Below are 25,313 nucleotides of genomic sequence, written 5' to 3'. Positions count from 1 at the left end.
TCAGCTTTGGTGCTCAATATGAGCAAGATGATTTCCAGGCAACTTTGTCAAAAGTGTTCTCTAACTCTAAAGGTCCTATAAACATAGGTTTGCCCTTCTTCAACCTATCTTATAATTCATACAGTCAGCATCTACTCTCGTGTTCCTAAATTACTCCCGAACTCAAAATGATCTTCCCAGAGGTTGGCTTCTACAATTTTTTTTTATGAGTCTGTAAACAATTCGTGTCAGTATTGCGTAACCTGACTTATTACACTGATAGTTCGACAATATTCACTCCTGTCAGCACCTGCTTTCTTTGCAATTGCAATTATTGGCCGGCCGGGGTGGCCGAGCGGTTCTAGGCGCTACAGTTTGGAACCGTGAGACCGCTACGGTCGCAGCTTCGAATCCTGCCTCGGGCATGGGTGTGTGTGATGTCCTTAGGTTAGTTAGGTTTAAGTAGTTCGAAGTTCTAGGGGACTGCTGACCTCAGATGTTAAGTCCCATAGTGCTCAGAGCCATTTGATTTTTGCAATTATTGCTTTTTTCTTCAAGTCTGACGGTATATCACCTGTCTCATACATCTTGCACATCAGATGGAAGAGTTTTGTCTAGGCTGGTTCTACCAAAGCTGCCACTTGTTCTTACGGAGTGTTGTATATTCCCGAGGCCTTGCTTCACCTTCGGTTTTTCAGTGCTTCGTCATATTCTTCTCGCATAATCATACCTCCCATATCATCTTCATCTACATCTTCTTCCATTTCTTTATTATTGTTTCAAGTTCATTTTCCCTTGCATAGCGCTTGCGTATTTTCCTTCCACCTTTCAGCTTCCACTTCTTTGCTTAGGACTGGCTTTCCATCTGCGCTGTTGATATTCATGCAGCTGCTCATGTTTTCTCCAAAGTTCTCTTTGATTTTCCTTTCCTCTAGTTACACTTGCTTCTGTAGCGGTGCTTCTGTCCTCTAGCCACTTTAAACTTGCTGCCATTGTCTCGTTTCATCGATTAAATTCAAAATGTACTGTAACATGCAAGAAAGTCTACAAAGCCTTGCCTTTTTACCTATTTGATGCTCTGCTGCCTTCACAACTTCATCTCTCAAAGCCACCTACGAGGGTAATCCCAAAAGTAAGGTCTACTATTTTTTTATAAGTACATAGACCTGTTTATTTCTCCAATGGTTTACATCAGTTTACAGCTTGAACATTTTGCTATTTTTCAATATAACCACCATTTCTGTCGATGCATTTTTGTAGACGCTGTGGTAGTTTTTGTATGCCCATGTCATACCAGCTCGCCGCCATGCTGTTCAGGACGTTATGAACCTTTTATTTCACCTCGTCGTCGGAGCTGAATCGCTTTCCTGCCACATGTTCTTTTGACCTAGGGAACAGGTGATAGTCACTGGGCGCCAAGTCAGGACTATAGGGTGGGTGGGTGATTATGTTCCACTGAAACTGTTGCAGGAGAGCAACGTTTGCCGAGCGATGTGTGGGCGAGCGTTGTCCTGGAGAATGTGTACGCCCTTGCTCAACATTCCTCTTCTCCGGATCTGAATTGCCCGTTTGAGTTTTTTCAGTGTCTCACAGTACCTGTCAGCATTAATTGTTGTTCCAGCAATTCAGCTCCGACGACGAGGTGAAAGAAAGGTTTATAACTTTCTGAACAGCATGGCGGCGAGCTGGTATCACATGGGCATACAAAAACTGCCACAGCGTCTACAAAAATGCGTCGACAGAAATGGTGATTATGTCGAAAAACAGCTAAATGTTCAAGCTGTAAACATATATAAACCAGTGTAGAAATAAACAGGTCTATGCACTTATAAAAAAATAGGAGACCTTACTTTTGGGATAACCCTCTTATTAGTCTTATGCTGTATTACTTTTCCCCTCTTACGATCACTCCTTCTATAATGTCCCCTTTGAAGCATTCAACAACCACTTTGAACCGGTAGGGAGCTAGTTGGCGAGTGAAAAAGTACTACGACCACAAAGTACGCATGTTTTGAGAACGGTTTGTTGAACACGGTCATTGAGGTAATACATAAATAAGGAGATGACAACAAAAAATTATAATTTTAAATATTTGCAGCACAAGTTATTCTTCACGAGGAGTTAGAGATCATGGACAACCAAATAAGGCCAAACGACAAGTATCCTCCACAGAGCCAGATTAACTTAAAATATTAAACAGCAGAAGTGTAAGTGACAATCGATTAGTTACAAATACAGGCCAATCAAATCACAAAAGTCGAATAATCTAAGTATTCAGCAGTTGCTACTAAATAATTAATCAGCCAGTGCCGTTGGTAATGGACTGAAAATTTCAAGCAAAAACAGTTGACAAAGCCTAGCAACTGCAAAATTAACTTAAGGTCTAATAAAGGATATGTTTCATCATCATAATCATCATCATCATCATCATCATCATTTAAGACTGATTATGTCTTTCAGCGTTCAGTCTGGAGCATAGTCCCCCTTACAAAATTCCTCCATCATCCCCTATTCAGTGCTAACATTGGTGCCTCTTCTGATGTTAAGCCTGTTACTTCAAAATCATTCTTAATCGAATCCAGGTACCTTCTCCTTGGTCTACCCCGACTCCTCCTACCTTCTACTGCTGAACCCATGAGTCTCTTGGGTAACCTTGCTTCTCCCATGCGTGTAACATGACCCCACCATCTAAGCCTGTTCGCCCTGACTGCTACATCTATAGAGTTCTTTCCCAGTTTTTCTTTGATTTCCTCATTGTGGACACCCTCCTGCCATTGTTCCCATCTACTAGTACCTGCAGTCACCCTAGCTACTTTCATATCCGTAACCTCAACCTTGTTGATAAGGTAACCTGAATCACCCAGCTTTCGCTCCCATAGAACAAAGTTGGTCGAAAGATTGAACGGTGCACAGATAACTTAGTCTTGGTACTGACTTCCTTCTTGCAGAAGAGAGTAGATCGTAGCTTAGCGCTCACTGCATTAGCTTTGCTACACCTCGCTTCCAGTTCTTTCACTATGTTGCCATCCTGTGAGAATATGCATCCTACGTACTTGAAACCGTCCACCTGTTCTAACTTTGTTCCTCCTATTTGGCACTCAATCCGTTTATATCTCTTTCCCACTGACATTACTTTCGTTTTGGAGATGCTAATCTTCATACCATAGTCCTTACATTTCTGATCTAGCTCTGAAATATTACTTTGCAAACTTTCAATCGAACCTGCCATCACAACTAAGTCATTAGCATACACTCCTGGAAATTGAAATAAGAACACCGTGAATTCATTGTCCCAGGAAGGGGAAACTTTATTGACACATTCCTGGGGTCAGATACATCACATGATCACACTGACAGAACCACAGGCACATAGACACAGGCAACAGAGCATGCACAATGTCGGCACTAGTACAGTGTATATCCACCTTTCGCAGCAATGCAGGCTGCTATTCTCCGGAGATCTTGCTGGCCAGGGTAGTTGTCTTACACCTTCTAGAGCACGTTGGGTGGCTCGGGATACATGCGGACGTGCATTGTCCTGTTGGAACAGCAAGTTCCCTTGCCGGTCTAGGAATGGTACAACGATGGGTTCGATGACGGTTTGGATGTACCGTGCACTATTCAGTGTCCCCTCGACGATCACCAGTGGTGTACGGCTAGTGTAGGAGATCGCTCCCCACACCATGATGCCGGGTGTTGACCCTGTGTGCCTCGGTCGTATGCAGTCCTGATTGTGGCGCTCACCTGCACGGCGCCAAACACGCATACGACCATCATTGGCACCAAGGCAGAAGCGACTCTCATCGCTGAAGACGACACGTCTCCATTCGTCCCTCCATTCACGCCTGTCGCGACACCACTGGAGGCGGGCTGCACGATGTTGGGGCGTGAGCGGAAGACGGCCTAACGGTGTGCGGGACCGTAGCCCAGCTTCATGGAGACGGTTGCGATTGGTCCTCGCCGATACCCCAGGAGCAACAGTGTCCCTAATTTGCTGGGAAGTGGCGGTGCGGTCCCCTACGGCACTGCGTAGGATCCTACGGTCTTGGCGTGCATTCCGTGCGTCGCTGCGGTCCGGTCCCAGGTCGACGGGCACGTGCACCTTCCGCCGACCACTGGCGACAACATCGATGTACTGTGGAGACCTCACGCCCCACGTGTTGAGCAATTCGGCGGTACGTCCACCCGGCCTCCCGCATGCCCACTATACGCCCTCGCTCAAAGTCCGTCAACTGCACATACGGTTCACGTCCACGCTGTCGCGGCATGCTACCAGCGTTAAAGACTGCGATGGAGCTCCGTATGCCACGGCAAACTGGCTGACACTGACGGCGGCGGTGCACAAATGGTGCGCAGCTAGCGCCATTCGACGGCCAACACCGCGGTTCCTGGTGTGTCCGCTGTGCCGTGCGTGTGATCATTGCTTGTACAGCCCTCTCGCAGTGTCCGGAGCAAGTATGGTGGGTCTAACACACCGGTGTCAATGTGTTCTTTTTTCCATTTCCAGGAGTGTATGTGAGACTGCTTATTTTGTGTTCACATATCTTAATTTCACCCAGCCAGTTTATTGTTTTCAACATATGATCCATAAATAATATGAACAACAGTGGAGACAGGTTGCAGCCTTGTTTTATCCCTGAAACTACTCTGAACCATGAACTCAATTTACCGTCAACTGTAACTGCTGCCTGACTATCTATGTAAAGACCTTTAATTGCTTGCAAAAGTTTGCTCCTATTCCATAATGTCGTAGAACAGACAATAACTTCCTCCTAGGAACCCGGTCATTGCCTTTTCTATATCTATAAAGCATAGGTACAATTCCCCGTTCCACTCATAACACTTCTCCATTACTTGTCGTAAGCTAAAGATCTGGTCCTGACAACCTCTAAGAGGCCTTAACCCACACTGATTTTCATCCAATTTGTCCTCAACTAATACTCGCACTTTCCTCTCAACAATACCTGAGAAGATTTTACCCACAACGCTGATTAAAGAGATACCTCTGTAGTTGTTACAATCTTTTCTATTTCCATGTTTAAAGATTGGTGTCATTACTGCTTTCGTCCAGTCTGATGGAACCTGTCCTGACTCCCAGGCCATTTCAATTATCCTGTGTAGCCATTTAAGACCTGACATTCCAATGTATTTGATGAGTTCCGACTTAATTTAATCCACCCCGGCCACTTTATTTCACTGCTTTCTATTGACCATTTTTTCCACTTCCTCAAAAGTGATCCTTTTTCCATCATCATTCCTATCCCATCGTACATCGAAATCAGAAACATTACTGATCGTATTTTCACCTACATCGAGCAACTCTTCAAAATATTCCCTCCATCTGCCCAAGGCATCAACAGGATTCACCAGCAGTTTTCCTGACCTGTCCAAATACATGTCATTTCCTGCTTACCTCCCTTTCGAAGACTGCTAATTACACTCCAGAATGGTTTTCCAGCAGCTTGACCCAAAGTCTCCAACCTGTTTCCAAAGTCTTCCCAAGATTTCTTCTTGGATGCTGCAATTATCTGTTTGGCTTTGTTTCTTTCTTCAACATAACTTTCTCTGTCTACCTGAGTTCTAGTATGTATCCATTTTTGATACGCCATCTTTTTCCTTTTACAGGCTGCCTTGACTGTGTCATTCCACCAAGCTGTTTGCTTCACCCTACCTTTACACACTACTGTTCCAAGACATTCTTTAGCCACTTCTAGTACTGTGCCCCTGTACCTTGTCCATTCCTTTTCCAATTACTGTAATTGACTACATTCAACTAACTGGTACCTTTCTGAGATCGCTGTTATGTACTTGTGCCTGATTTCCTTATCCTGAAGTTTCTCCACTCTTATCCTCCTACATATGGACCCGACCTCCTGCACTTTCGGCCTCACAATACCAATTTCACTGCAGATTAAATAGTGATCAGTGTCATCAAAGAATCCCCTGAATACACGTGTGTCCCTCACAGCCTTCCTCAATTCCTGATCTGTTATTATATAGTCAATGACAGATCTGGTTCCACTGCCTTCCCAAGTATACTGGTGAATGTTCTTATGTTTAAAAAAGGAGTTTGTGATTACTAAGCCCATACTGGCACAGAAATCCAAGAGTTGTTTCCCGTTCATGTTGGCCTCCATATCCTCTCCAAATTTACCCATAACCTTTTCATACCCTTCTGTTCGATTTCCAATCCTGGCATTAAAATCACCCATGAGCAGAACACTGTCCTTGTCCTTTGCTCTAACAACTACATCACTGAGAGCGTCATAAAAACTATCCATCTTATCTTGATCTGACCCTTCACAGTGCGAATATACTGACACAATCCTAATTTTCTTGCTAGACACTGTCAAATCTATCCACATCAGTCGTTCGTTTACGTATCTTATTGCAACTACGCTGGGTTCCATTTCTTTCCTGATGTAAAGCCCTAAACTCCAATGTGCTATTCCCGCTTTGACTCCTGACAGGTAAACCTTGTATTCTCCCACTTCCTCTTCTTTCTCACCCCTTACCCGAATGTCACTAACAGCTAAAACGTCCAACCCCATCTTACTTCCAGCCTCTGCCAACTCTACCTTCTTCCCAGAGTAGCCCCCATTGATATTAATAGCTCCCCATCTCGTTACCATTCGTTTGCCGAGTCTTATCTTAGGAGTCCCTGGTTTGTCAATTAGAGGTGGGACTGCGTCACCTCCAAAGGTCCGAGGCATTTTGCTCTGATTGTTGCCAGCATCATATTTATAGCACCAAGGAAGCAGGTTGCTAGCCTTACTTGTCCCAGGTCCCATTGGGTTTTACCGCTAACGGCTGAGGGACTAACCAGTGGATTTTGTAGTCTCTGCTGTCTGAGCACAAAGGTGACCACGACTCAGAATATGTCCGAGATGCCCAGCCTTATTCCAAAGTAACTGGTATCCTGACTGTCAGGACCATTTACTTGGCCACTCATACCTTTGCCCGTGGTTCAAGAACTAGGACACGACAACAGGAACCCACACCATGAAGCATATGTTTCATCGGCAATCCAAATAACTTGAAGTTACGGTTGGGTACAGTACAAGCAGCTAAACGGAATTACAGTGCAGGACGAATTTATTGTTCGCAACTGTGCTATTGGCTTCAGGCCCAGTGATAGCCTACCACAATGAGGTTATCATTCGGAGTGAGAATGCAAAGAACAATTACAGATTAAGAACGTAACAGCTGAAACCAATAATTCTACTTGCGAATTAGAACTAACGCCTTACGGTCCAGCAAAAATTACTAGCCATGATGAAGCCAAAACAAAATTTTAAGGGTGTTACAATATTTTACATACACTGGACTTTAGCAGTACTGAAACGAATAAGAACTTGTACTGGATTAACGGCTGGTGGCCATGCAAACAAGTCTTACAACTGGTGAAGTCGCTTTAAGGTTTGACTGAAATTCGCCATAAGTGCAAGAAAACCATAAGAAGTATACAGCGAACTTTTTGGCACAATAGCCAAAGAAATAGTAGTCTGAATACCTACAAAATGTCGCTTCTAGGCAGTGATGCGTAGAATTATTTAAGTGGGAGAGGTGAATTTAAAAGGAACGCTTGCATCAAAGCGCATGCAAATAATTAAAATATCAGAGAGTCGATCGATTAATGTTAGGAGTGAGCAAACAACGGCAACAGCCAATCAAATACACAGACACACTGGGTAAGGTCAGGCGATATACAAGCACCTGATAAATAATTATCGCACAGACGGCTATTTCGAAAAACATAAAATCGCAAGCGACAGGGTCTTCATGTAATCAGTTGGCTAGCCTTACTAAAATAGACCACCAGATTAAGTAAGGTACAGAGTGACATGCGTAATAGACAACGCATTAAATAGAGATTAACCTCTCCTGTAACACACACATACAAAGAGGTGCCAAACGTCGTGGGACACTTCCTAACATAGTGTCGGACCTACGTTATCGCGGCGTAGTGTATTAATTCGACGTGGTATCGAATGAACATGTCGTTGTAAGTCCCAATCAAAAGTATTGAGCCTTGATACCTCTATAGCTGTCCATAATTACGAAAGTGTTGCCCATGCGGAGTTTGTGTACGAACTGAATTCTCGATTATGTCCCATAAATGTTCATGTCGTGCTATCTGGATGGCCAAACCATCTGCTCGAATTGTCCATAGTCAGTGTCATGGGGCACTGTCAACTACAAAAATACCAATATTGTTTGGGAACATAGCAGCTGCAAATGGTCTCCAAGTCAATGATCGGTGCAGTTGGTCTAGAGGACCCAGTCCATTCCAGTTAAACACATCCCACACTATTCACTAGCTTGCATAGTGCCTTGTTGACAATCTGGGTCCATGGCTTCGTGGGGTACGCGCCACTTTAGAACTGTACCATCAGCTCTTACTATTTTCCCTTCTCCCCATTTTCCAACTATCAAATTCCAGTCACCCATGAAAATTAAATTTTTCACACCTTAACTATTTGAATAATTTCTTTTATCCCGTGACACATTCTTTCAATTTCATTACCTGCAAATATAGCTGGCGTATAATGTGGTAGGTATGTGACTGAGATAATGTGCTCAGTATACTGTTCATAATAGCTTCCCCGTATTCTTATGTTCTTATTCATTATTAGGCAAGGACCTGATGACCATACAGTTTAGTCCTTTTACCCAACAAACCAACCAACGAACCAACCAACCAACTAACCATTATTATCTTTGCTCTAACATTACCCCGATTTGATTTTGTACCGGTAGTCCTGTAGTGACCTAATCACAAGTCCTGTTCTTTCTTCCATTGGACTTCATTTATTCCCATCCTATCTTACATTAACCTATCCATTCTCAGTTCTAAATTCTCTATTGCACCTAATCAATTAAGAGATCTACTATTTCAATCAATAACCCGTAGAATGGTAGTTTTGTTTATCCTGATGATGACATCCTCCAGATTACTCCCTCTCTGGAGACTTCAACAGGGGACTATATTACCTCCGGAATATTTTACCGGAAAGAAACAAGTCATAAACAACAAAAAGGGCAAGCAGGATTCCGAACAGGAAGATCGGTAATGGATAACATCTTCACAAGGAAACTAACATGCGAAATCGCAAAAAAGTTGGACTGGAGACGCATTTTGTTTTGACTGACTAGCAGAAAGAATATAATATACTCACCACAAAATTATGGTGAAAGTTGAAGATATAGAGTTAGATCAAAGAGTGATAAAGGCTGTTTTGAAATTATACGAAAATAACACAGCGAGGGTAACGATTGGGAATAGCTGGACTAGAAGAATGCAACTTGAGTAAAGGTGTGCGGCAGGGACGTGGGCTGCCGCCGCAATCACCGCTGCCTTTAAGCAGTATCTAGGAGAAGTCCTGCAGACTTGGCATAGAAAATGCCAGGTTATGGGAGTGATAGTAGAAACTAGCAGAAGATGAAATTAATCTTAGCTATGTGATAAGAAAGCCCAAACAGAAATACAATGAGGCTGGCCTGAAGATAAACACGAAAATGTATGAGGACCTGGCTGTTGGTATGGAAAAATTAAATAATTTGGAGGTAAATGGAGAAGCAGTGTTTTGTGCGGAAAAGAGAAAATAGCTTGGGGTACTATTTAATAAACAGACTACAAGTAATGATGAAATCACTAGTAAGATTAATAAAGGACGAGCTGTTAAAACTGGCAATGAATTTTGTTCTGTGGAACAAAGAGATAAGAGGAACAACGAAGAAGGGAATGTTTAGAACTGTAGTCGCGAGCGTAGTTTTGTATGGAGGAGAAGCCTGGGACGTTAGTTAAAAAAATGCATGCCACTGCGATGGCTTACTTAAGACGAAGCTGCGCTAGGATGGATGGTATAAGAAATGACGTAATCCGACAAAGCGTGAAAATGGATAGGGATACCCGCGTATCTGCGACGAAATCCTACAAAAATAGCTGACATGGTTTGGCCATGTGATTAGGAAGAATGAAGAAAGGATACGAAATACGTAGAATACTCTGATGGATACCATCCCAGCGGAAGGGAAGGTGTCGTGCACGACGCAAGTGGCTAATGATGTGGAGGAGGCAATGAAAGCAAGGAGTATGAAAGTTGAGGAAAGCCAAGACAGAAGAAGATGGTGACTTGGGGCGGAGACCCGGCGCCAGCCGTAGATATTCCGCTGGATTGGGAGGAGGAAGAAAAAGATTTTACCCAAAAGGATGCCGTCATCATTTGACCATGAAGCAGAGTTGGTGCTATTGGTAAGAAAATAACATCTATAGTTTCCCCTTGCTTTCAGGTGTTCACAGCAACGCCTTGTTGGCTAATGTTGCAGAGTCAGTTGTCTGTCATCCAGACTCTTCCCTGCAACTATTGAAAATTCTCCTGCAGCTCTTAAGGAAACACAGGTTAGTCTGGCATCTCCACAGATATTCTTCTGTTGTTGTAGCATCTATGGGACAGCTGTGTATGCCGCCACAATTTATCCCCAAATACAATGTGACACCATTTGACAACAGCCCATGTATCCCAGTCATGACATCAATTCAATCGCAACCATTTGCATTGTGGTACTAAGACCAGCCTTCAGGTGAGACAGTAATTCCCCATCCAACTCCAGTCTCTGACCAACAGTGCAGGATAAATGTTGTAGGGAGTCCATTACTTGTTACTAGATGGTTTGCAGAGATGTTAAGAAGTTTCAGTGTGCTTGGAACGCAGTACACTGGCCCTCCATTGTGGTGGTCACATATGGTGGACTGAAACCTCGACCTTGACGATGCCCACCCTCACGTTCCCATGCAGTCCAGCAGTGAGTCACTGTCACAACTGAATTTCACAAAGCCCCCCCCCCCCCCCCTCCGCCTCCTCAAGGTTCGTGATTGATGGACGGCATTGGCAGGTATGTGAATGATTAAATGTGACAGGTAGAATGGCCATCAGAGAGCATGAGCGTAGTTTGTGTTTAGTGTAGTTACCAGGCTTGGTTGGGTCCTTGAGGGGGGGGGGGGGGGTGACCAGTGTGTGATGTTAAATGGAGACGTGACGTACTCGTACGGGACAGTGTTGTCGGCACCCGACAAAATTTGAAAGTAGTTGCATTGTGGATCTCCACTTGGCTGGCTGGTTGAATCGTGCAACATCCAGCTTTGTGAAATTCAGTTGCGACAGTGACTCACTGCTGGGCTGGATGGGAACGCGAGGGTGGGCATCGTCAAGGTCGAGGTCTCAGTCCACCATATGTGACCACCACAATGGAGGGCCAGTGTACTGCGTTCCAAGCACACTGAAACTTCTTAACATCTCTGCAAACCATCCAGTAACAAGTAACGGACTCCCTACAACATTTATCCTGCACTGTTGGTCAGAGACTGGAGTTGGATGGGGAATTACTGTCTCATCTGAAGGCTGGTCTTACAAGGGAACCTCCCCATCGCACCCCCCTCAGATTTAGTTATAAATTGACACAGTGGATACGCCTTGAAAAACTGAACACAGATCAATCGAGAAAACAGGAAGAAGTTGTGTGGAACTATGAAAAAATAAGCAAATTATACAAACTGAGTAGTCCAAGATATGCAACATCATGGAGTGTGTAAGCTGAGGATCGCCGTGGTCCCGTGGTTAGAGTGAGTAACTGCGGAACGAGAGGTCCTTGGTTCGAGTCCTCCCTCGAGTAAAAATTTTACTTACTTTATTTTCGCAAAGTTACGATCTGACCGTTCATTCATTGACGTCTCTGTTCACTGTAATAAGTTTAGTGTCTGTGTTTTGCGACCGCACCGCAAAACCGTGCGATTAGTAGACGAAAGGACGTGCCTCTCCAATAGGAACCGAAAACATTTGATCGCAAATTCATAGGTCAACCGATTCCTCCACAGGAAAACACGTCTGAAATATTCTATACGACACTGGTGACGGCATGTGCTTCACATTACAGGAATATGTTGTCGACCCACCTAACTTGCACACTTGGCGAATGGGTAAAAAGTTTCTTCTACCTTGCCCGATTTAGGTTTTCTTGTGGATGTGATAATCACTCCCAAAAAAGTGATGAAAACATAAGAGTTTGTCACATAAACGGCAACAAATGAATGCAAGTTTCACAGTCGCACAGTTTTCCCTGTGCTCTGTCAAAACATACGTTTTTAACGTTTTCAAGTTTTTCCGTGTGTAGACCGTCAAATCCTGCATGTGTCCAAGCAAATCTGAACATGTCCTGGAATTTTGGAGAGCGAAGTTGATCATGTCTGAGTGCATGAACTTTGATAATTGTCTGAAAATAAAAAATTAAAACTTCTCACTCGAGGGAGGATTGAACCAGGAACCTTCCGTTCCGTAGCTGCTCGCGGTAGCCACGGGACCACGGTGCTCATCAGTGTACATGTACCTTGATGTGGCCTATCTGGGACACGGACTACTCAGTTTGTATATTTTGCTTATTTTTTTCATAGTTCCATACAACTTCTTCCTGTTTTCTCGATTGATCTGCGTTCAGTTTTTCATGGCCTATCCCTGTGCCAACTTATAACTAAATCTGAGGGGGGTGCGATGGGGAGGTTCCCTTGTTAGTACCACAATGCAAGTGGTTGCGATTGAATTGATGTCATGACTGGGATACATGGGCTGTTGTCAAATGGTGTCGCATTGTATTTGGCGATAAATTGTGGTTCTGCACTACCCCTCATGACCATTATCCATGAGTAGGGTGGTGACCTGGGAAGATGTCTCATTCTTCCACTTTTTTGCAGAGTCACAGCAATGCTGCTCCTGCTGCCATGGTGTGGAGAGCAATCTGATATCACTTCATATCATAGCTGATAGCTACTGAGAGAACCCTGATGGCGCAATGGTAAATTGCAGAGCTCCTGCGTCCCCATGTGCCATCTCTCAAGTGACAGTATCGGAATGACATTTTTCAGCATGAGTATGCTGTGCTGAGAGATACCTACCTACCATGGAGGTATCTCTCAGTACAATCTGTGTACTGCTATAGCCAGCCGGACTCCCAGATCGGTCCCCAATAGGGATCGTGTGGGACCAGCTGGTATGTCAACTGTTTCTCATTTATAGTATCAAGGAACTTTCCAGAAAGGCCAGGACAACGTTACATGACACTCTTGAGTTGCGTTCTGGAGGCACCGCTCATGACCATCTGTGATTGTCAACAGACGAGGCGCGTGGATGTCGCGGCTGGGAAGGAAGTTCCCTATTGGCCTGGGCGGCATGTGGCCAGTGGTGCGCCAGCTTATAAGGCCGGTTGGCGGATGGATGTTCTGAGACTATTTTAGATCATCTGACTGGCGTAGGGAAATAGTCCGCTTGTTGATCACGACCTCTGGCGGTGCTGTCGATCCGCAGTGCTCGGGTAGTGGGCCCCGGCGGCCGTTGGCTGAGACACGACGCTGTGTTTTGTTTCCGGCTGCGCCCTCGGTCGTCTGCTTTGGTTTCAATCGCTGTGATGAATGCATCCCGCATCTGTGTTCTGTTATGCGGGGTGCCGATGTCGCAGGGGTCGGGACGGACGCTGCACCCTTCCCAGCTGAATCACAGGTCAGATTGGGCTCATCCTGCCAAGTTCTTTGTAAATTTGACTCCGTAAAGATTGAAATAACATCACATAACCTCTCAGCCCTTCTGGGTCCTTCGCTTTCTTTTTGTCAGTCGTTGTAGGTCTACAGAAAAGTCGTGTCACGGTATGCATTCTCTGGATTCAAAGTTCAAATGGCTCTGAGCATTATGGGACTTAACATCTGAGGTCAACAGTCCCCTAGAACTTAGAACTACAGGATTCGAACCCGCGACCGTAGCGGTCGCGCGGTTCCAGACTGAAGCGCCTAGAGCCGCTCGGCCACACGGGCCGGCTCTTTGGATTCCCTATCACTATATGGGGCAGACTGGTTAGTGAATTATCATATGTGTCAATGAAGTCAGTTCAACGTACGTATCCTTGCAGGCATCGGCGTCACCCGATCAATCATGAGCAAGATAAGTGCACTTCAAAATTATATTTTTAGTCAGGAAGCTGGCAGTGTTTCCGTTTATGTACCTAAACTCCGATCAGCACTGGAGCTGGGATCAATATCGATGCTTCAGCATTAGTTTGCAACACTTGCTATGTTCATTTAGGCCGCAGTGCTGTCCAGAAATAAGTATCTGAAGCAGAAGACGATGGAAGGCAGGAAGTAATTAATGTCTTTTTAGCAGCATCATGACGTCATGTTTACCACAGCTCCTTCGAGCAATCAACAACCCTTCCGGTTCTCGCTCTACCTCTCTTCAGGAAAATTTCAGCATTCCAATGCTGCTCCTCTTCTGAAGCGACAACCCTTTCAATACAGCTAGGTCATGCTTTTAAGCTGCCTCCCAACTTCTGCTTTTGGTCTATAGGACTCCGGCCGCGAATAGGAAAGAAGCGAGCGCCGCGATTGGAGCTGCAACAGACAAAAGCGTTTGGGGAGGGAGGCGGAGAGGGGAAGGTGGGAGGGACTAGAGAGACTTTGACAGGAAACGTGCAGTAAGTGAGACAGAGAAGAAAGTTTGAGAGTGCGACTGCAGAGGTCCTCGAGGAAAGGACAGAGATAAAGCCGCGTAAGAAGAGACTTGGAGGGTAGTTTTCTAGGAAGGAAAGAATACTGCTGTTGCGAGAGGGAGCAGGGGTGGGTCGGAGGCGGTAGTGAATGGGGGGGGGGGGAGGGGAAGAGGGGTGGAGGTTTGGCTCGGAAGCCGCGACGACTTTTGGAGGGCTGCGGAATGATTAATGCGCGTCAAAGTCGACTTAAAACACGAGAGGCGGTCGGCGGCCCTTGTTGTCTTCCGTTATTACTGCAGCGGATATTTGGGATTCCTGGCGACCTTCGGCTGCTTTCTGGCTGTCTGGAGGGTGGAAGTAGCCGTCTGCTGCGGGCGTCTGGAAGAGGAAGCGTTACTGTAATACGTACCTGTAAAAACAGGACAATATACAAGTGGTGTTAGGAAATACTTTCCTAAAACTTATGACCGTAGTCGAGTTACTAAAAGTTACACTACCGGCCATTAAAATTGCTACAGCACGAATATGAAGTGCTACAGACGCGAAATTTAACCGACAGCAAGAAGATGCTGTGATTTGCAAATGATTAGCTTTTCACAGCATTCACACAAGGTTGGTGCCGGTGGCGACACCTACAACGTGGTGACATGTGGAAAGTTTCCAACACATTTCTCATACACAAGCAGCAGTTGAACGGCGTTGCCTGGTGAAACGTTGTTGTGATGCCTTGTCTAAGCAGGAGAAATGCGTACCATCACGTTTCTATGATAAAGGTCGCATTGTAGCCTATCGCGATTGCGGTTTATCGTATCGCGACATTGCTGCTGGATCCCAAAGGCCTCGTATCACTAGCAGTCGAGATGACAGGTATCTTATCCGCATGGATATAACCGATCGTGCAGCCACGTTTCGATCTCTGAGTCAACATATGGGGACGTTTGCAAGACAACAACCGTCTCCACGAACAGTTCGACGACGTTTGCAGCAACATGGACTATTAACTCGGAGATCATGGCTGCGGTTACCCTTGACGCTGCATCACAGACAGGAGCGCCTGCGATGGTGTACTAAACGACGAACTTGGGTGCACGAATGGCGAAACGTAATTTTTTCGGATGAATCTAGGTTCTGTTTACAGCATCATGATGCTCGCATCCATGTTTGGCGTCATCGCAGTGAAGGCATATTGGAAGCGTGTATTTGTCATCGCCATACTGGCGTGATGGTATGGGGGTGCCATTGGTTACAGTCTCGGTCACCTCTCGTTCGCATTGACGGCACTTTGAACATTGGACGTTACATTTCAGATGTGTTACTACCCGTGGCTCTTCCCTTCATTCCATCCCTGCGAAACCCTACATTTCAGCAGGATAATGCACGACCGCATGTTGCAGGTCCTGTACGGGCCTTTCTGGATACAGTTGACTGCGTAGCAGCGAGGAGAGCTCCGCCTACCATCCTAAGGAGCCATAGGTCTGATGATGGTTTTGTAGAAAGAACCGAAACCGGTTACCTGTATCATTAAAACATACATGACGTGATCAAGACTGAACTTTAGTCAAAATATAAATGTTCGACTGCTGCCCTGGCGAGCACATTCTCCAGATCTCTCACCAACTGAAAACGTCTGGTCAATGGTGGCTGAGCAACTGGCTCGTCACAATACGCCAGTCACTACTCTTGATGAACTGTGGTATCGTGTTGAAGCTGCATGGGCAGCTGTACCTGTACACGCCATCCAGGCTCTGTTTGACTCAATGCCGAGTCGTATCAAGGCCGTTATTACGGCCAGAGGTGGTTGTTCTGGGTACTGGTTTCTCAGGATCTATGCACCCAAATTGCGTGAAAATGTAGCCACATGTCAGTTCTAGTACAATATTTTTGTCCAATGAATACCCGTTTATCATCTGCATTTCTTTTTGGTGTAGCAATTTTAATGGTCAGTAGTCTAATTAAGCTACCAGACTCCTAGGTGAGGTGACAAAAGTCGTAGGATAGCGATAAACTGGCGGCCGGGGTGGCCGAGCGGTTCTAGGCGCTACAGTCTGGAACCGCGCGACCGCTACGGTCGCAGGTTCGAATCCTGCCTCGGGCATGGATGTGTGTGCTGTCCTTAGGTTAGTTAGGTTTAAGTAGTTCTAAGTTCTAGGGGACTGATGACATCAGAAGTTAAATCCGATAGTGCTCAGACCCATTTGAACCATATCTGCATTATCCACACAGACAGTAGTTACAACTGTTAAGTCTTCCTTTAACTGGTACTTTTATTACATTCCACGTTTTAACACCGCTTGAAGTTGACTCATGAAGTACTATTTTTATTTTATTTGTTTCAGTTACATAGAAAACTGTTACATAGGCACAATTTAAAGTATAGTCTCAATGTTTTGCTGTTTCTTCCGATATGTTAGTATATTGCTCAACTTTTTTCTTTTTAAAATGCAATACTACCACACTCTCAAAGATGGCATTTAATGCATGTACCCTCCGTTTTCCTTCATTTATTGATTTTTGTTTACCTTGTTGATATTGCTAACATTCCTCATATATTCTGTAGTTACACTGATAATTGTTTCTTTTAATTGGTTTGTGCATCATATATGCTCAAATGTATGTGAAATCTTATGGGACTTAACTGCTACGGTCATCATTCCCTAAGCTTCCACGCTACTGAACCTAAATGATCCTAAGGACACACACACACACACACACACACACACACACACACACACACACACACACACACACATGCCCGAGGGAGGACTCGAACATCCGCCTGGACCAGCCGCACAGTCCGTGACTGCAGCCCCTTTGGGGGTTGGGTTGTTTGGGGAAGACCAGACAGCGAGGTCATCGGTCTCATCGGATTAGGGAAGGACGGGGATGGAAGTCGGCCGTGCCCTTTCAAACGAACCATCCCGGCATTTGCCTGGAGCGATTTAGGGAAATCACGGGAAACCTAAATCAGGATGGCCGGACGCGGGACTGAACTGTCGTCCTCCCAAATGCGAGTCCAGTGCGCTAGCCACTGCGCCACCTCGCTCGCTGCAGCGCCTTTGACCGCTCGGCTAATACCGCGCGGCGGTTTGTGCATCACTCTCCATGTTTTATACCTCCTGAAGTATCCTTGTCAAATATTTATTTTATTATATTGGGTCTGTTCACTAATTTAAACTGTTATTAAAGCTTGCTGTTCCAGTTTTGTGTTAAAGTTTTTCCTGTTTACTCCCTTTAGTATTTATTTGCTATTCAACTTCTTACTTTTTACATTGCTTTACCACCACACTGTCAAAGATGTTACTGTACGAGGTGCATTCAAGTTCTAAGGCCTCCGATTTTCTTTCTAATTAACTACTCACCCGAAATCGATGAAACTGGCGTTACTTCTCGACGTAATCGCCCTGCAGACGTACACATTTTTCACAACGCTGATGCCATGATTCCATGGCAGCGGCGAAGGCTTCTTTAGGAGTCTGTTTTGACCACTGGAAAATCGTTGAGGCAATAGCAGCACGGCTGGTGAATGTGCGGCCACGGAGAGTGTCTTTCATTGTTGGAAAAAGCCAAAAGTCACTAGGAGCCACGTCAGGTGAGTAGGGAGCATGAGGAATCACTTCAAAGTTGTTATCACGAAGAAACTGTTGCGTAACGTTAGCTCGAAGTGCGGGTGCGTTGTCTTGGTGAAACAGCACACGCGCAGCCCTTCCCGGACGTTTTTGTTGCAGTGCAGGAAGGAATTTGTTCTTCAAAACATTTTCGTAGGATGCACCTGTTACCGTAGTGCCCTTTGGTACGCAATGGGTAAGGATTACGCCCTCGCTGTCCCAGGACATGGACACCATCATTTTTTCAGCACTGGCGGTTACCCGAAATTTTTTTGGTGGTGGTGAATCTGTGTGCTTCCATTGAGCTGACTGGCGCTTTGTTTCTGGATTGAAAAATGGCATCCACGTCTCATCCATTGTCACAACCGACGAAAAGAAAGTCCCATTCATGCTGTAATTGTGCGTCAACATTGCTCGGCAACATGCCGCACCGGCAGCCATGTGGTCGTCCGTCAGCATTCGTGGCACCCACCTGGATGACACTTTTCGCGTTTTCAGGTCGTCATGCAGGATTGTGTGCACAGAACCCACAGAAATGCCAACTCTGGAGGCGATCTGTTCAACAGTCATTCGGCGATCCCCCAAAACAATTCTCTCCTCCTTCTCGATCATGTCGTCAGACCGGCTTGTGCGAGCCCGAGGTTGTTTCGGTTTGTTGTCACACGATGTTCTGCCTTCATTAAACTGTCGCACCCACGAACGCACTTTCGACACATCCATAACTCCATCACCACATGTCTCCTTCAACTGTCGATGAATTTCAATTGGTTTCACACCACGCAAATTCAGAAAACGAATGATTGCACGCTGTTCAAGTAAGGAAAACGTCGCCATTTTAAGTATTTAAAACAGTTCTCATTCTCGCCGTTGGCGGTAAAATTCCATCTGTCGTACGGTGCTGCCGTCTCTGGGACGTATTGACAATGAACGCGGCCTCATTTTAAAACAATGCGCATGTTTCTATCTCTTTCCAGTCCGGAGAAGAAAAAAAATCAGAGGCCTTAGAACTTGAATGCACCTCGTACATTTCTCCTTCAATCGAAATGCGTAACTTCTTTTCGAATGTCGTTAACAAACATCGTAACTTCTTAGGCGACCATAATAAGCAAATGTCTGAAGTTAGCCCTGTAAGCCGAATGTTGGTTAACACGATAAGAGGAATATGGTAGAACAAAAGAAAATTAGCGCTTTTCATTTATTATAAAAGATCTGCTATGTAGACTTTCATATCGTCGCTATGTCGCGGCTGTTAGGTTTACTTGTGACAATTTGCACCGCACAAACTGGACGATACGTAAGCACGTTATCGACCAGAGAGAGGTCCACGCATTGCGCTCTTAACCTGCCCCTGCTTGCCTGTCAGCCAAGCCGATAAGCTACCGCACGTTGTCGGTAGGACGGGCAAGCTGCTTCACTCCTATACAACCCATGCAGGCTACAGGAGTCTAGCTTGCCTGCTCGCCTTCCCGCTGTGCTGGACTACGTAGCAGTTTCTCCTGTACGGTTTCACTGTAGGGTTCGCAAGGTGATGAAATCTCTTTTTATCCGACTATCACAAGATCAGGCTCAATGGAATAAATACTTTCGGTCACTGTAGAGCAGAAAATGATCGATTTTGTATGTCCTTTTTCTTTTTTCCATTGTCGGCGTCTTTCGGGTTTATTTATTTATTTCTATATCAACGGTATTCTCTTCAACTTCACCCTCTTTCGACTACTTCTGGCTGTTCTCTATTCGTCTCACTATTAGGTCACTTCTAATACATATGTGCTGTAGCAAGCAGAACTACCTGTGGAAATCGACGTCCTTTGCACCTAAGAACTTGAAGATATCTGTTACACTGCAACGCCAGCTAACGTAAGGTTTTGGAAGTCTAGTTTTTTAGCGTGTTTCACTCGAATATGACCCCAGTTAAATGACTCTTGGCTCTGAGCACTATGGGACTTAACATCTGAGGCAATCAGTCCCTTAGAACTACTTAAACCTAACTAACCTAAGGACATCACACACATCCATGCCAGAGGCAGTATTCGAACCTGCGAACGTAGCAGCAGCGCGGTTCCAGACTGAAGCGCCTAGAACCGCTCGTCCACAACGGCCGGCTATAAGACTTTTTATCCCATTTATATGTATTTTAATTTCTCTTTCCAAGATGTGTATTGCGGGTTTGCTGGATTTGTTTAAGTGACCAAAATAGTTCGTTCTAAATTTTCCAAGTGCTACCACACAGTTCGTTTTTCCTATGATGCTAATCTAAGAGGTACATATCTGAAAGCGTAAGCTTTTCTGTCATACTAAGCTTTCTTTGCTCTACGTTGCATACCACCAGAATGTGGTTTTTAATATCGACTGAGTCATATTTCTTTCCCGTTTCAAGGAAACCTATACACGGATAAACCGCCTCAAGTCTGATTTCATCCATTATAAATGGTTCTGAAAGCCTGCAAGTGTGGAAATAATAGGTTTGTTTATAAATAACTCATCTGCTACCAGTCACGATTTTCTTCATTTTATTTTTCACACGACGCGTTTCGGGAAATTATTCTTATTTTCAAGTGCGTTTTTTGTGTTTGTTATGCCATTTCTATGTCATATTGTCGATGTGTCAGAGTCTGCTTCATTTCGTCGACTTTACTGCAATATATAAGAAAACACGCGATTTTTTAGTTGGTTGTCGATCTTCTTGTGAAGTTAGTGGCGAAATTTAGAAGAATTTGTACTTAGTTTCCTTATGGTCCATCTGTGCAGAGTCTCACACACACTAAACATCACACACAACTTGTTGTACACTTTTAAACATCGAAAACATTTCACATAAACAACGCAGTTACACAGATGTTCGGATGTTTATGTAAAATGTTTTCGATGTTTAAAAGTGTACAACAAGTTGTGTGTGACGTTTAGTGTGTGTGAAAAAAAATGGCTCTGAGCACTATGGGACTCAACTGCTGTGGTCATAAGTCCCCTAGAACTTAGAACTACTTAAACCTAACTAACCTAAGGACAGCACACAACACCCAGCCATCACGAGGCAGAGAAAATCCCTGACCCCGCCGGGAATCGAACCCGGGAACCCGGGCGTGGGAAGCGAGAACGCTACCGCACGACCACGAGATGCGGGCTAGTGTGTGTGAGACTCCGCACGGATGGACGATAAGGAAACTGTAAGCACAAATTGTTCTAAATTTCGCCACTAACTTCACAAAAAGATCGACAACCAACTAAAAACTCGCATGTTTTCTTATATATTGCAGTAAAGTCGGCGAGATGAAGCAGACTGTCACACATCGACAACATCACGTAGAAATGGCATAACAAACACAAAAAAGCACTTGAAATTGGAATCATTTCCCGAAACACGTCGCGTGAAAAATAAAATGAAGAAAATCGTGACTGGTAGCAGATGAGTTATTTATAAACAAACATATTGCCTCAAGATCTTAGCACTCATTTCAACACAATTTCAGCTACTATGGGTCTTCTTTCAAAATATAGGGGCGAGGAAAGTGTTGTTCAAATTTAAGAACATGTAATATACTCGAGATTCCAGAATGAGTTCTTCGTAACTTTCTACACGAATTGTATTGCAAGACACTTACAGATTGATCTGAAGCAGCCTCATAAACACACCACAACTTTTTCATATTTGGCTTCGATTCTGTTTGGTGACTCGCATATATTCCCCGATTCTTAATTTCTCCTCAGTCTCCTTCAAGTTTGGTTTGTTCATTTTGCTGCCCCCACAGGTGAGGTTACGGAGCCGCTGTGAAACTACCTACGCAAACAAACACCTTGCTACTCATTCTAGATTGACAGCGCAACCTTTTTGTCAGGTCCTTCAGGTTGAACGGCTCACGTGAATCTTGCTGCGCTTGCATAAACCCGAACTGGTCTTTTTTTTAACCACTGTGTCTCAGGTACACACCTATTCTCGTGTCTCCTTTGTATGAATGCGTGGTGTCCGTTCTCTCGGACACATCCGAAAGAATGGATACCACGCATTCATGTAACTGAAATACCTAAATGGGCAACGGATTCCTTTCTTCAGTGCGGATGCACAAATACGTCTGACCACCTGTTGGAATCTCAGTGTAGCAAGCATGGAGGAAATAGGCAGGGGAATGTTGGTCGGCCCTAAGGAGTGCCGTGGTAATCCGCACAGTAGCCATGAACGCTCTCACCGGATGGCGCACTGGTTAGCACAGCTGCCTCGTAAGCAGGAGACCACGGGTTCGAATCCCCGTCCGGTACACATATTCACTCGTGGCCACCGATTCCGCGTAACGTCCCGATGTAGCTGACAGCAGTGATGTCGTCCCTTTCCTTTCCCTTCTCCAGCTCTCAATTTACATATATCGTGTCTCTGTTGCAGCAGGTTGGGCTGCTGTAATGATTGCGGCGGTGACAGGGGCAGGCGGGCTGGAAGAACAATTTGTACAATTTTGTACTCGACGCAACACACCTCTCTCGCCTTAGTACTACAATAATGAGTACTGGAAGATGTCAAAGTAATAATTTAATCTTAAATCATTCTAAAAATTAGTGAAAACCGTTGTCGAGTGAAGTGGTTGTTTCTCAGTCAGGAACCGCGCGACTGCTACGGTCGCAGGTTCGAATCCTGCCTCGGGCATGGATGTGTGTGATGTCCTTAGGTTAGTTAGGTTTAAGTAGTTCTAAGTCTAGGGGACTGAAGACCTCAGATGTTGAGTCCCATAGTGCTCAGAGCCATTTGAATTTTGAAGTGGTTGTTTTATTTAAGATATGATACTGCGTGAAGAGTTTGACAGAGCACTGAAAGACCTAAGTCGAAACAAGGCCCCGGGAGTAGACAACATTCCATTAGAACTACTGACAGCCTTGGGAGAGCCACCCCTGACAAAACTCTAGCATCTGGTGAGCAAGACGTATGAGACAGGCGAAATACCGTCAGACTTCAAGAAGAATGTAATAATTCCAACCCCAAAGAAAGCAGGTGTTGACAGATGTGAAAATTACCGAACTATCAGTTTAATAAGTCACAGCTGCAAAGTACTAACACGAATTCTTTACAGACAAATGGAAAAACTGGTAGAAGCGGACCTCAGCGAAGATCAGTTTGGATTCCGTAGAAATGCTGGAACACTCGAGGCAATACCGACCATACGACTTATCTTAGAAAATAGATTAAGGAAAGGCAAACCAACGTAGACTTACAGAAAACTTTCGACAATGTTGAATGGAATACTCTGTTTCGAATTCTGAAGGTGGGAGGGGTAAAATACAGGGAGCGAAAGGATATTTACAATTTGTACAGAGACCAGATGGCAGTTTTAAGAGTCGAGGGACATGAAAGGGAAGCAGTGGTTGGGAAGGGAGTGAGACAGGGTTGTAGCCTCTCCCCGATGTTGTTCAATCTGTATACTGAGCAAGCAGTAAAAGAAACAAAAGAAAAATTCGGAGTAGGAATTAAAATCCATAGAGAAGAAATAAAAACTTTGAGGTTCGCCGATGACATTGTAATTCTGTCAGAGACAGCAAAGGATCTGGGTGAGCAGCTGATCGGAACGGACATTGTCTTAAAAGGAGGTTATGAGATGAACATCAACAAAAGCAAAACAAGGATAATGGGATGTAGTCAAATTAAATGCGGTGATGCTGAGGGAATTAGATTAGGAAAGGAGACACTTAAGTAGTAAAGGAGTTTTGCTATTTGGGGAGCAAAATAACTGATGACGGTCGAAGTAGAGAGGATATAAAATGTAGACTGGCAATGGCAAGGAAAGCGTTTTTGAAGAAGAGAAATTTGTTAACATCGAGTATTGATTTAAGTGTCAGGAAGTCTTTTCTGAAAGTATTTGTATGGAGTGTAGCCATGTATGGAAGTGTAACGTGGACGATGAATAGTTTGGACAAGAAGAGAATAGAAGCTTTCGAAATGTGGTGCTACAGAGGAATGCTGAAGATTAGACGGGTTGATCACATAACTAATCAGTAGGTATTGAATAGAATTGGAGAGAACAGAAATATGTGGCACAACTTGACTAGAAGAAGGGATCGGTTGGTAGGGCATATTCTGAGGCAGGAAGGGATCTCCAATTTGGTATTGGAGAGCAGCGTGTAGGGTAAAAATCGTAGAGGGAGACCAAGAGATGAATACAGAAGGATGTAGGTTGCAGTAGGTACTGGGATATGAAGAAGCTTGCACCGGGTAGAGTAGCAAGGAGAGCTGCATCAAACCAGTCTCTGGACTGAAGACCACAACGACAACAACAATATTTTATTTAACATGAGCGGTAGTCGTAGACCATCTTCAGAACAGCACTGTGAAGGACAGAAATCGTGGTAGTTACATAAACAAGTCAGACTTAAAATTCAGTAGTTATTAAAATCGAAGAGTCGTTACCCCTAAGCTGAAGTTGACGATGTCCAGTACAGCCAGCAGACTTCTGTCGCAAAGGAGAAGATTACTGTTTCAACGTGCCGTCGACAACGAGGTCATTAGAGACAGAGCACAAGCTCGGATTAGGGAAGGGAATCGGCCGTCCCCATTCCAAGGAAGCATCCCGGCATTTGCCTGAAACGATGTAGGGAAATCACGGAAAGCCTAAATCAGGATGGCCGGACGCGGGTTTAAACAATCGTCCTCCCGAATAATGCGCCAACCACTGCGCCACCTCGACCGGTCTCTCTGTCTCTGTAACTGCTGTTGTCGGCTAGGCAGCACTGGGTTATGTAGATCTGGTGAGGGCGTGTTTGTGCTGTATGACGTCAACATCAGCCGATGAGGAACGATTTACATAAATTACGTATCGTTTGAACATACAGTTTATCCAAAAGTGAATAGTTATAAAATAGTAGTACGTATAGGACAGAACAGATTGTCAAATATAGTAACTGTAATAAGATTATTTAAAAATTAGTTCTCTTATTTCTTGTAGTGCCATCTGGTGGTAATAATTTATTTAACCAGTATTATACATCCATAGCAGAGGCTGTTCAATCAGTAGAATGTACGTACAGAATTTATGTAAAATAATTTTCATCTAAGACAATTACACAGTAATTACACTGTCTTCTGAATAATACGAAATTTAGTAGAGCATTGGCGCATTCTCCTGGGCTGAACTTGCCATCCACGGACGCCGTTTTCATTGAGATGTCGTAGTAAGGTAGCCAGCAAATATCAGAGATGTAGGTCATGGACGCCTTGTGTTAGCTTAACGA

The sequence above is a fragment of the Schistocerca nitens genome, chromosome 12 (genome assembly GCF_023898315.1).
Source record: "Schistocerca nitens isolate TAMUIC-IGC-003100 chromosome 12, iqSchNite1.1, whole genome shotgun sequence".
NCBI classification, from domain to species: domain Eukaryota; kingdom Metazoa; phylum Arthropoda; class Insecta; order Orthoptera; family Acrididae; genus Schistocerca; species Schistocerca nitens.
Note: the sequence above shows the minus strand (reverse complement) of the source record.